Source organism: Belonocnema kinseyi, chromosome 5, assembly GCF_010883055.1.
Source record: "Belonocnema kinseyi isolate 2016_QV_RU_SX_M_011 chromosome 5, B_treatae_v1, whole genome shotgun sequence".
NCBI classification, from domain to species: domain Eukaryota; kingdom Metazoa; phylum Arthropoda; class Insecta; order Hymenoptera; family Cynipidae; genus Belonocnema; species Belonocnema kinseyi.
Window position 1 is genome coordinate 46627092 of NC_046661.1, and position 9958 is coordinate 46637049.

Sequence of the window (9958 nt, forward strand, 5' to 3'; positions counted from 1 at the left end):
CCCCCCCCCTTCTCAGTTTGGGTAGCAACCGCTACTTTGCATACATGGTTTGTGCGCCCTTGAACTGTAAACTAGAGTTTGATGTATTCTCAAAAAACCGATTATTGTTATCTTTGTCTGAACAAAAAAGTGATTTTCTCGAGAACAGGATCTGTTCAGATTTTGTCTCGACGGTTTTTGGGCACTCCTTGTCACTAGAAAAAGCATGCCTCCTTCACTCGTCTTAGATTTTTTAGGCAGACTTTTTTTACTTCCCGACCACCGTGTTCTATAATCTGTTTAACAGGAGAGAAAAATTCTGAAAGGACGAAATTTAATTTAAATCTGCGCGCAGCTTGTCGAAGAAAGGGAAGTGTATATGTATGACTTTCGATGGCGAGGTTCTAGCGGTGGCCCTAACTAAGGTTATAACAAATTTCAGAAAGCACTTGGACCGGTCTATCAAAGAAAAATGTTTATTTCAATACACGGGAGGAAAATGTGACTTTTTTGGCCAGTTTAGGGACGGCAAAATTACCCTAACTCCTGAAAGAATAAATGGTACACATAATAATAAAAATTTGGCACATTTTATGTAGGTCAATAAAGAAAAGAAGAGTTCGTTAACCAGCAGCGTTTCTGGTTTTATCTACTGAAAATTCTATGAAAAAATCGTACATTTCAATTTTACGCTAAGCTTTCGACTGGCTTTCTAATAGGAAATTCGATTTAAAAAATACCTTTTTAGTCTAAAAAAAGATGCAGAAAAAACTTTTCAAGCGAAATTGTAGCATATTTTTTCACTCATTTCAACCATCCGGTGCTATCCGTCAAGAAAAGAAAGTTTTTACCCTATACTATTCCTGTGTAAAGTGCGTGCATCTGTTGAGGATTCAATTGAACAATCTTATTCTGTAAGTATTTATTTTAAATAAGTAATGGTAATATTCATATTTTACATACCTATTGTTACATTTAAGGCATTTAATTTTAATCTCTTTGAAGTTAATATAAGTTTGCTGTAGATCATCATTATTTCAGTAACCACTAGTAATTCTAACATTAATCCATTTAGCTTAAGCTTAGCTTAAGTTCTGACATCTTTCCACCCTTTAGATCCTTGAGATTCGTGTAAGGACACATGATGCCTATGTAAATATAATGGACAGCTGCAACTGCAATCAAAATAATTTCAATATATTAAGAGGTAATTAATAATCAGGGGCAGATCTACTTCATTTATATTTCTCTATTTTTGTATTAAAAATTGAAATATCAACTATTATATTGTTCATAGAATAATTATTTTGGTGCAATTGCAGAATAGGAGCGTCACCTGTTCTTTGACTGGAAAAACAGTATTTTTCTGCAACATACTATTAAAATCTTTAATTGAACGATAAATGAAGCTATTTGACCAAACAAAAAATTTAAATGATTGTTTTTAACAATATCAGATTCATAATCCGTGACCCCAAAAATCCCTCAGTAATAATTTTTACTATAAAAAAATCAATATTTGTGAAAATCTCTACCATTTTGTATCCGCCATGTTTTTCCAAACCAATATCAAATTCGTAATCAGCGAACCCCAAAACCACTAAGTGATCCTTCTTTTCATAAAAAAATAAAAATTTGTGAGAATTCTCCGCCATTTTGTGACCGCGATTTTTTTTTAAACCAATATCAGATTCATAATCAGCGAACCCGAAAAGCTCTAAGTGATCTTTTTTTTCATCAAAAAATTAGAATTTGTAAGAATCTTCCGCCATTTTGTTTTTTAAAAAACCAATATCAGGTTCGTAATCAGCGAACCCGAAAACCTCTAAGTGATCTGTTTCTTCATTAAAAAAATAAAATTTGTGAGAATTCTCCGCCATTTTTTTTTCAAAAATCAATATCAGATTCATAATCAGCGACCCCAAAAGTGCCAGAGAAAGAAAATTCACCACAAAATGATGACATTAATGAAACATGGCCAGCATTTTGGGGAGTTTGACGACTGTGCGACGCGACGGTCCGCGACGATCGATTCGACTTTCTGAGATTGTCGATTTAGACCTCTTGACCTTCTAGAGATAGTCGTTTTAGCCATACTCAGGAGCTGTTTTATAGTTGAGCCTCCAATATGGTCTGCCTGCACATTTACCACCTTGATCAAAAAGTTTTAGGACTTTATTTTTAAAATCAAAAAGACAAGTTTATTCATTACAATCGATATTTTCCCCTTAAAAGTACTTCCCATCGACTGCAACGCACTCATGCAGGCGCTTGATCCAATCCTCGAAACATTTTTGACTATCGGTTTGCGGTATAGCCATCAGAGCCATCTTCGATTTTTCCATGACCTCATCTCGGGTGCTGTAACGCGTTCCGCGGAGCGATTTCTTGAGTCGACCGAATAGGAAAAAGTCACAGGGAGCCAAAGCAGGTGAATTCGGTGGTTGTTGGATGGTATTCGTTTCGTTTTTAGCCAAATGCTCACGGATAACGATGGCTTTGTGTAAAGTCGATGAAATTTTTGTTGTGAACAATCGAAACCACACACAAAGATAGATGTACACAATATGGCGTACTTAAACAAATGTCAAACTATCAAGCTGAAAATCGTACAGAACGTCAATGATACTGCTACCAACAGAACAAAAGAAGAAAAATTGAAATCGGCCGAAGGAGAGCGCTACACGGTGAAGCGTCCTAAAACTTTTCGATGAAGGTGGTATATGGCCAAAAAGACACTTTTCTCCTTGCAAGATACGAAAATATGTAATGGAGTAAAATTGTTACCTGCAGAAAGATCTGAACTATTTTTGCAAAAACCCATAATTTTTTTTTCCATCGTTAAAAAAAACATTAGCATCAAATAATTTATTTAGTAACTGATGTTATTCTGTTTACCATGGCAATTGACTTTCCTTTTAAATTTAGAAATCGATTAGCTGATGTGGCCAATGAAGATAATTTATAAAATTTCAGAGGCGAACAATCCAATCATTGTCCTTTACTAATCCTTATATCGTTATGACCAATTATCGTATTTTTTGACATCCATATTACTTATCTGAATATAAATTATCTACTGCTAATATCGATTATCTTTATATGACAATTTAATCGTTAATTCATTCATTATCTGTGTATTTTATTACTTTTTTCGATGCTCCTAGTGGTTTTTACAAATTGCTTAACTTGATAAATTCCTTAAGTGACCCATCAGTGTATCGATTACCCCGTTATGTTTTCTCTCTGATTCATAATGAAATCCCTTTTGATATAATACTTATTTTCAAAACTATGTCATCTTCTAAGCACTTCACCTCTGAACCAATTTCATTCTATGCATTTTCATTCTTTTATTTTGGCAGATTAATACAGTAAAACTCTTCAATAGCCCGCCCTTCTATAGCCCTTCCAAGAATTGAGGCCGCGCTACTTCTGGGTATAACAGCAGCTGCGCGTGGTTCGCGGGATATGCGGCTGTCACGCAGGAGAGCAGTCAAGCATGAACAAACAAAAGCAGAGCTGGCTATAATGAGTCAGTTCCAACCCACCCTCAGCCCCAAAATCGGCGGTATAGAAGAGTTTCACTGTCTTTAATCTCTATTCTCATACATTATTCTTATTCTATACTGATTATAAACCTTTTTTATTGTAAGAATTGAGGGGATGGTATACTTTTCATCCGATTTTTACTTAGAAGAGTGATAAATAACGCAAGGTAAAAACATGAGTAAAAATAATTCGTCTTGGCTAAGTTTTCATCCAAGACATAGTCAAGATATAGCTAAGAGGGTTTTGTAAGTCTCGCCCCTGGCCGCTTTTGTGTTGAAGCCGAACTTGGACACAGATAACAAAAGGCTCTAAAGACCTCCGAGAGTCATAACTAATTCGCTTTAATCTTTACAGAATGTTTATATTACTTATCTCCATAAAATTTATTTTTTACGCAATAATAATTGTGTTTAACTGCAATAATTATGTTCTTTGAATGGCAAATCCAACAATCTTATCCATTTCTTCCTATCGTCAAGAGTTCACGAGATACTTTCAAAAAGTCACAGTTTTAATCTTTCGAGGAAAATTCTATATGCCTGTAGTTCTATCAGTCGTAAAATTTTAATTCGAAGCAGATGTCAACTGTTTGGTCTCAGCCTAGCTACCTAGTTCCTGGAAATCGCAGGCCCCGCCGGTGGGGTGCATGGTTTATAGAGGTCGGAGTATAATGGACAAAAAATTGACAAACGAAAACTTTTTTAATTTTGAACCTAAAAAGTATTAAAGCCCGAAATTCCTAATATAAATTTCTTTAGAAAGAATTCTGTTTACTTCTCAAGACTTAAAATTCTTGCCATCAGACATGTCAGTCTCGACTGGTCATAAGATTTACAATAAAACTTCTCGTCTCAAGTTCACCCCAAGTTGCCTTTAAAACCTCTCTTGAAGCTCTGTCATGAACCGAAGACTTACAATTCGACTACTAATAGCGCATTCGTTTATCCTGCACTGATGTACTAAAAGAGTACTCCGATCGCTCCGTCTTGAATCTTCTTACATCTTCCTTCTCACTCCGACCTGCGTTGGTGCAGATCAGGGTGCACCAGTGCAAGATAACCGAATACGTTATAAGTCTCTCCCCTGCAGGTCAGACAACTTAACGGCGCCACTAACGAAAAGCAAAATGTCATATAATGCATATTTTTTTGCTATTTTTTACAACAACAAAAAAATAATTTTTTTGCTCTATTAGTTTTCGAGAAAACAGGGTGGCGCTAGCTTGCCTGCAACTCAGCGGCGTCTTCTACAAAAATCATTCAAAAATCAATAAATTAAACAAAATGACCAGGTTACATTTTTTTTGATATTTTTTTTGCTTTAAAATGAGCTATTAAACGCTTTTGCAAAGTCAACCCTTATTTAAAAAAAAACTACCCCCTGTAATGGAAAAAAGTATTAAAAAATGACTAGGCTAGATTTTTTCGCTATTTTCCTGCTTTACAATGAGCTATGAATCGCTTTTGTAGAGTCAACCCTTATTTTTAAAAAACTACCCCCTGTAATGAAAACAAGTATTAAAAAAAATATTGAAAAAATGATTAGGCTAGATTCTTTTGCTATTTTCTTGCTTTAAATCTGATAATGTGATATTAAACAGTTCTGTAAAACCAACCCTTATTGTAAAAAGCAACCCCCTGTAATGAAAAAAATATTTTAATAAGTATCGAAACTTCATTGACACTGGAAAATTCCCAAAAAGATTATTTTATGACAAATTTATATCTACGTGGTAAAGAGGGGTTGATTTTAGACGAAAAAGGACGGTGCCAAAAAATTGTAGTCGGTATTTTCAAGGAGCCCAAAAATCAGATACTCCATTGACCCTAGAAAATTCTCAAAAGGATTATTTTTATACAATTGCATATCTACGTGGTAGAGAGGGGTAGATTTCAGGCGCCAATTGTTGGAGCAAAGAATCGGAAAGGGTATTTTTGAGGATCCCAAAAATCAAATCCTTCATTGACACTGGAAGATGCCCTAAGAGATTATTTTTTCCACAATTTTTTTGCTACGTGGTGCAGAGGGTTTGTTTTTAGAGATTTAGGGATGGTGCCCAAAAATCGAAGTGTGTATTTTCGGTGAGCCCCAAAATGACTCCATTGACAATGTGAAATTCTCAAAAAGATTATGTTTTTACAATTTCATATATACGTGGTAGAGAGGGGTAGATCTTGACTTTATCCATAATTTTTTTTAATTTTACAGTGTTACTAGAGTCTCTGATATTTGGGCTCTTCAGAAATAACATCCCTGATTTTTGCTCCAACCCTTAACGTCTAAAATTTACCCCTCTCCACCACGTAGATATAACTTTGTCAAAAAATAATGTTTTTTAGCATTTTTCAGTGCCAATAGAGTATCTGATTTTTGGGCTCCCCGAAAATACCGACTACAATTTTTTGGCTCCAAACTTTAACGTCTAAAATCAACCCCTGTCTACCACGCAGATATAACTTTGTCAAAAAATAATCTTTTTTAGAATTTTTCAGTGTCAATGAAGCCTTTGAATTTTAGGCTCCTCAAAAATATCCTTTCCGATTTTTTGGCTCCAACCCTTAACGTCTAAAATCAACCTCTCTCTCTACCACGTACATATGCAATTTAAAAAAAATTTTCCAGTGTTAATGAAGTCTCGGATTTTTGGGCTCTTTTAAAAATACCCTTTCCGATTTTTCAGCTTAACCCTTAACGTCTAAAATCAATCCCTCTCTACCACGTAGATAAGAAATAAGGAAAAAAAAATTTTCTTGAATATTTTTTCAGTGTTAATGGAGTCTCTCATTTTTGGCTCCTTGAAAATACCCTCTTCAATTATTTGGCTCCAACCCTTAACGTATAAAATCAACCTCTCTCTACCACGTAGATATAACTTTGTCAAACAATAATTATTTTTAGAATTTTTCAGTGTCAATGAAGTCTCTGAATTTTAGGCTCCTCAAAAATACCCTTTCCGATTTTTTGGCTCCAACCATTAACGTCTAAAATCAACCCCTCTCTACCACGTAGATAAGAAATTGAAAAAAAAAAATTATTTTCTTCATTATTTTTCCAGCGTCAATGTAGTCTCTGATTTTTGGCTCCTCGAAACTACCTTCTTAAATTATTTGGCCTTAACCCTTAACGTCTAAAATCAAACCCTCTCTAATCTAGAAATTGGAAAAAAATAATTTTCTTGAATATTTTTCCAGCGGCAATAGAGTATCTAATTTTAGGGCTCTTCGAAAATAAACTCCTCAATTATTTGGCGCCAGCTCATAACGTGTAAAATCAAGCCCTCTCTACCACGTAGATATGCAATTGTAAAGAAATAATCGTTTTGAGTATTTGCCAGCATCAATGGAGTCTCTGATTTTTGGGTCTCTCGAAAATACCTTCTTCAATTAATTAGCTACTCGAAACTACCCTTTTAAATTATTTGGCTCTAACCCTTAGCGGCTAAAATCAACCCCTCTCTACCCTAGAAATGGGAAAAAAATAATTTTCTTGAATATTTTTCCAGCGTCAATGGAGTATCTAATTTTAGGGCTCTTCGAAAATACCCTCTTCAATTATTTGGCTCCAACCCCTAACGTGTAAAATCAACCACTCTCTACCACGTACATATGCAATTGTAAAAAAATAATTTTCTTAAGAATTTTCCAGTGTTAATGAAGTCTCTGATTTTTGGGCTCTTTTAAAAATACCCTTTCCGATTTTTCAGCTTAACCCTTAACGTCTAAAATCAACCCCTCCTTACCACGTAGATAAGAAATAAGGAAAAAAAATTTTCTTGAATATTTTTTCAGTGTCAATGGAGTGTCTGATTTTTTGGCTCCTTGAAAATACCCTTTTCAATTATTTGGCTCCAACCCTTAACGTCTAAAATCAACCTCTCTCTACCACGTAGATATAACTTTGTCAAACAATAATTATTTTTAGAATTTTTCAGTGTCAATGAAGTCTCTGAATTTTAGGCTCCTCAAAAATACCCTTTCCGATTTTTTGGCTCCAACCATTAACGTCTAAAATCAACCCCTCTCTACCACGTAGATAAGAAATTGAAAAAAATAATAATTTTCTTGATTATTTTTCCAGCGTCAATGTAGTCACTGATTTTTGGCTCCTCGAAACTACCTTCTTAAATTATTTGGCTTTAACCCTTAACGTCTAAAATCAAAACCTCTCTACTCTAGAAATTGGAAAAAAATAATTTTCTTGAATATTTTTCCAGCGGCAATAGAGTATCTAATTTTAGGGCTCTTCGAAAATAAACTCTTCAATTATTTGGCTCCAGCCCATAACGTGTAAAATCAACCTCTCTCTACCACGTAGATATGCAATTGTAAAGAAATAATCGTTTTGAGTATTTGCCAGTGTCAATGGAGTCTCTGATTTTTGGGTCCTTCAAAAATACCTTCTTCAATTAATTAGCTACTCGAAACTACCCTCTTAAATTATTTGGCTCTAACCCTTAATGGCTAAAATCAACCCCTCTCTACTCTAGAAATGGGGAAAAAAATTTTCTTGAATATTTTTCCAGCGTCAATGGAGTATCTAATTTTAGGGCTCTTCGAAAATACTCTCTTCAATTATTTGGCTCCAACCCCTAACGTGTAAAATCAACCACTCTCTACCATGTACATATGCAATTGTAAAAAAATAATCTTCTTAAGAATTTTCCAGTGTTAATGAAGTCTCGGATTTTTGGGTCCTTCAAAAATACCTTCTTCAATTAATTAGCTACTCGAAACTACCCTCTTAAATTATTTGGCTCTAACCCTTAATGGCTAAAATCAACCCCTCTCTACTCTAGAAATGGGGAAAAAAAATTTTCTTGAATATTCTTCCAGCGTCAATGGAGTATCTAATTTTAGGGCTCCTCGAAAATACCCTCTTTAATTATTTGGCTCCAACCCTTAACGCCTAAAATCAACTCCTCTCTACCACGTAGATATAACTGTGTCAAAAAATAATCTTTTTTAGAATTTTTCAGTGTCAATGAAGCCTCTGAATTTTAGGCTCCTCAAAAATATCCTTTCCGATTTTTTTGCTCCAACCATTAACGTCTAAAATCAACCTCTCTCTGCCACGTAGAGATGAAATTGTAAAAAAATAATCTTCTTAAGAATTATCCAGTGTTAATGAAGTCTCTGATTTTTGGGCTCTTTTAAAATACCCTTTCCGATTTTTTGGCTCAACCCTTAAAATCTAAAATCAACCCCTCTCTACCACGTTGATAAGAAATAAGAAAAAAAAAATTTTCTTGAATACTTTTTCAGTGTCAATGGAGTCTCTGATTTTTTGGCTCCTTGAAAATACCCTCGTCAGTTATTTGGCTCCAACCCTTAACGTCTAAAATCAACCTCTCTCTACCACGTAGATATAACTTTGTTAAACAATAATCTTTTTTAGAATTTTTCAGTGTCAATGAAGTCTCTGAATTTTAGGCTCCTACAAAATACCCTTTCCGATTTTTTGGCTCCAACCATTAACGTCTAAAATCAACCCCTCTCTACCACGTAGATAAGGAATTGAAAAAAAAATAATTTTCTTGATTATTTTTCCAGCGTCAATGCAGTCTCTGATTTTTTGCTCCTCGAAACTACCTTCTTAAATTATTTGGCTTTAATCCTTAACGTTTAAAATCAAAACCTCTCTACTCTAGAAATTGGAAAAAAATAATTTTCTTGAATATTTTTCCAGCGGCAATAGAGTATCTAATTTTAGGAGTCTTCGAAAATACACTCTTCAATTATTTGACTCCAGCCCCTAACGTGTAAAATCAACCCCTCTCTACCACGTAGATATGCAATTGTAAAGAAATAATCGTTTTGAGTATTTGCCAGTGTCAATGGAGTCTCTGATTTTTGGGTCCCTCGAAAATCCCTTCTTCAATTAATTAGCTCCTCGAAACTACCCTCTTAAATTATTTGGCTCTAACCCTTAACGTCTAAAATCAACCCCTCTCTACTCTAGAAATGGGAAAAAAATAATTTTCTTGAATATTTTTCCAGCGTCAATGGAGTATCTAATTTTAGGGCTCTTCGAAAATACCCTCTTCAATTATTTGGCTCCAACCCCTAACGTGTAAAATCAACCACTCTCTACCACGTACATATGCAATTGTAAAAAAATAATCCTCTTAAGAATTTTACAGTGTTAATGAAGTCTCTGATTTTTGGGCTCTTTTAAAAATACCCGTTCCGATTTTTCAGCTTAACCCTTAACGTCTAAAATCAACCCCTCTTTACCACGTAGATATGAAATTGAAAAAAAATAATTTTTTTGAATATTTTTCAAGTGTCAATGGAGTCTCTGATACTTGGGCTCCAAGAAAATCTAGTAATTTTGTTTAATTTATTGATTTTTGAATGAGTTTTGTAGAAGGCGCCACTGAGTTGCCGGCAAGCTAGCGCCGCCCTGTTTTCTCGAAAACTAATAGAGC

The 9958-nt window shown here is 34.5% G+C and overlaps 2 protein-coding genes across 2 annotated transcripts in view; one reads left to right on the forward strand and one right to left on the reverse strand.

Annotated features, from left to right (window-relative positions):
- Window positions 1-9958, reverse strand: part of LOC117172556 (trypsin-7-like) — a 256431-nt gene that overhangs the window by 129382 nt on the left and 117091 nt on the right. The window contains exon 2 of the mRNA XM_033360612.1: window positions 943-1154. The gene's annotated coding sequence lies outside the window, so the exon portion shown is untranslated. The remainder of the gene's footprint in view (window positions 1-942; window positions 1155-9958) is intronic.
- LOC117173637 (trypsin-7-like) overlaps window positions 1-9958 on the forward strand; it is a 94137-nt gene that overhangs the window by 37045 nt on the left and 47134 nt on the right. The gene's annotated exons all lie outside the window — the stretch shown is intronic.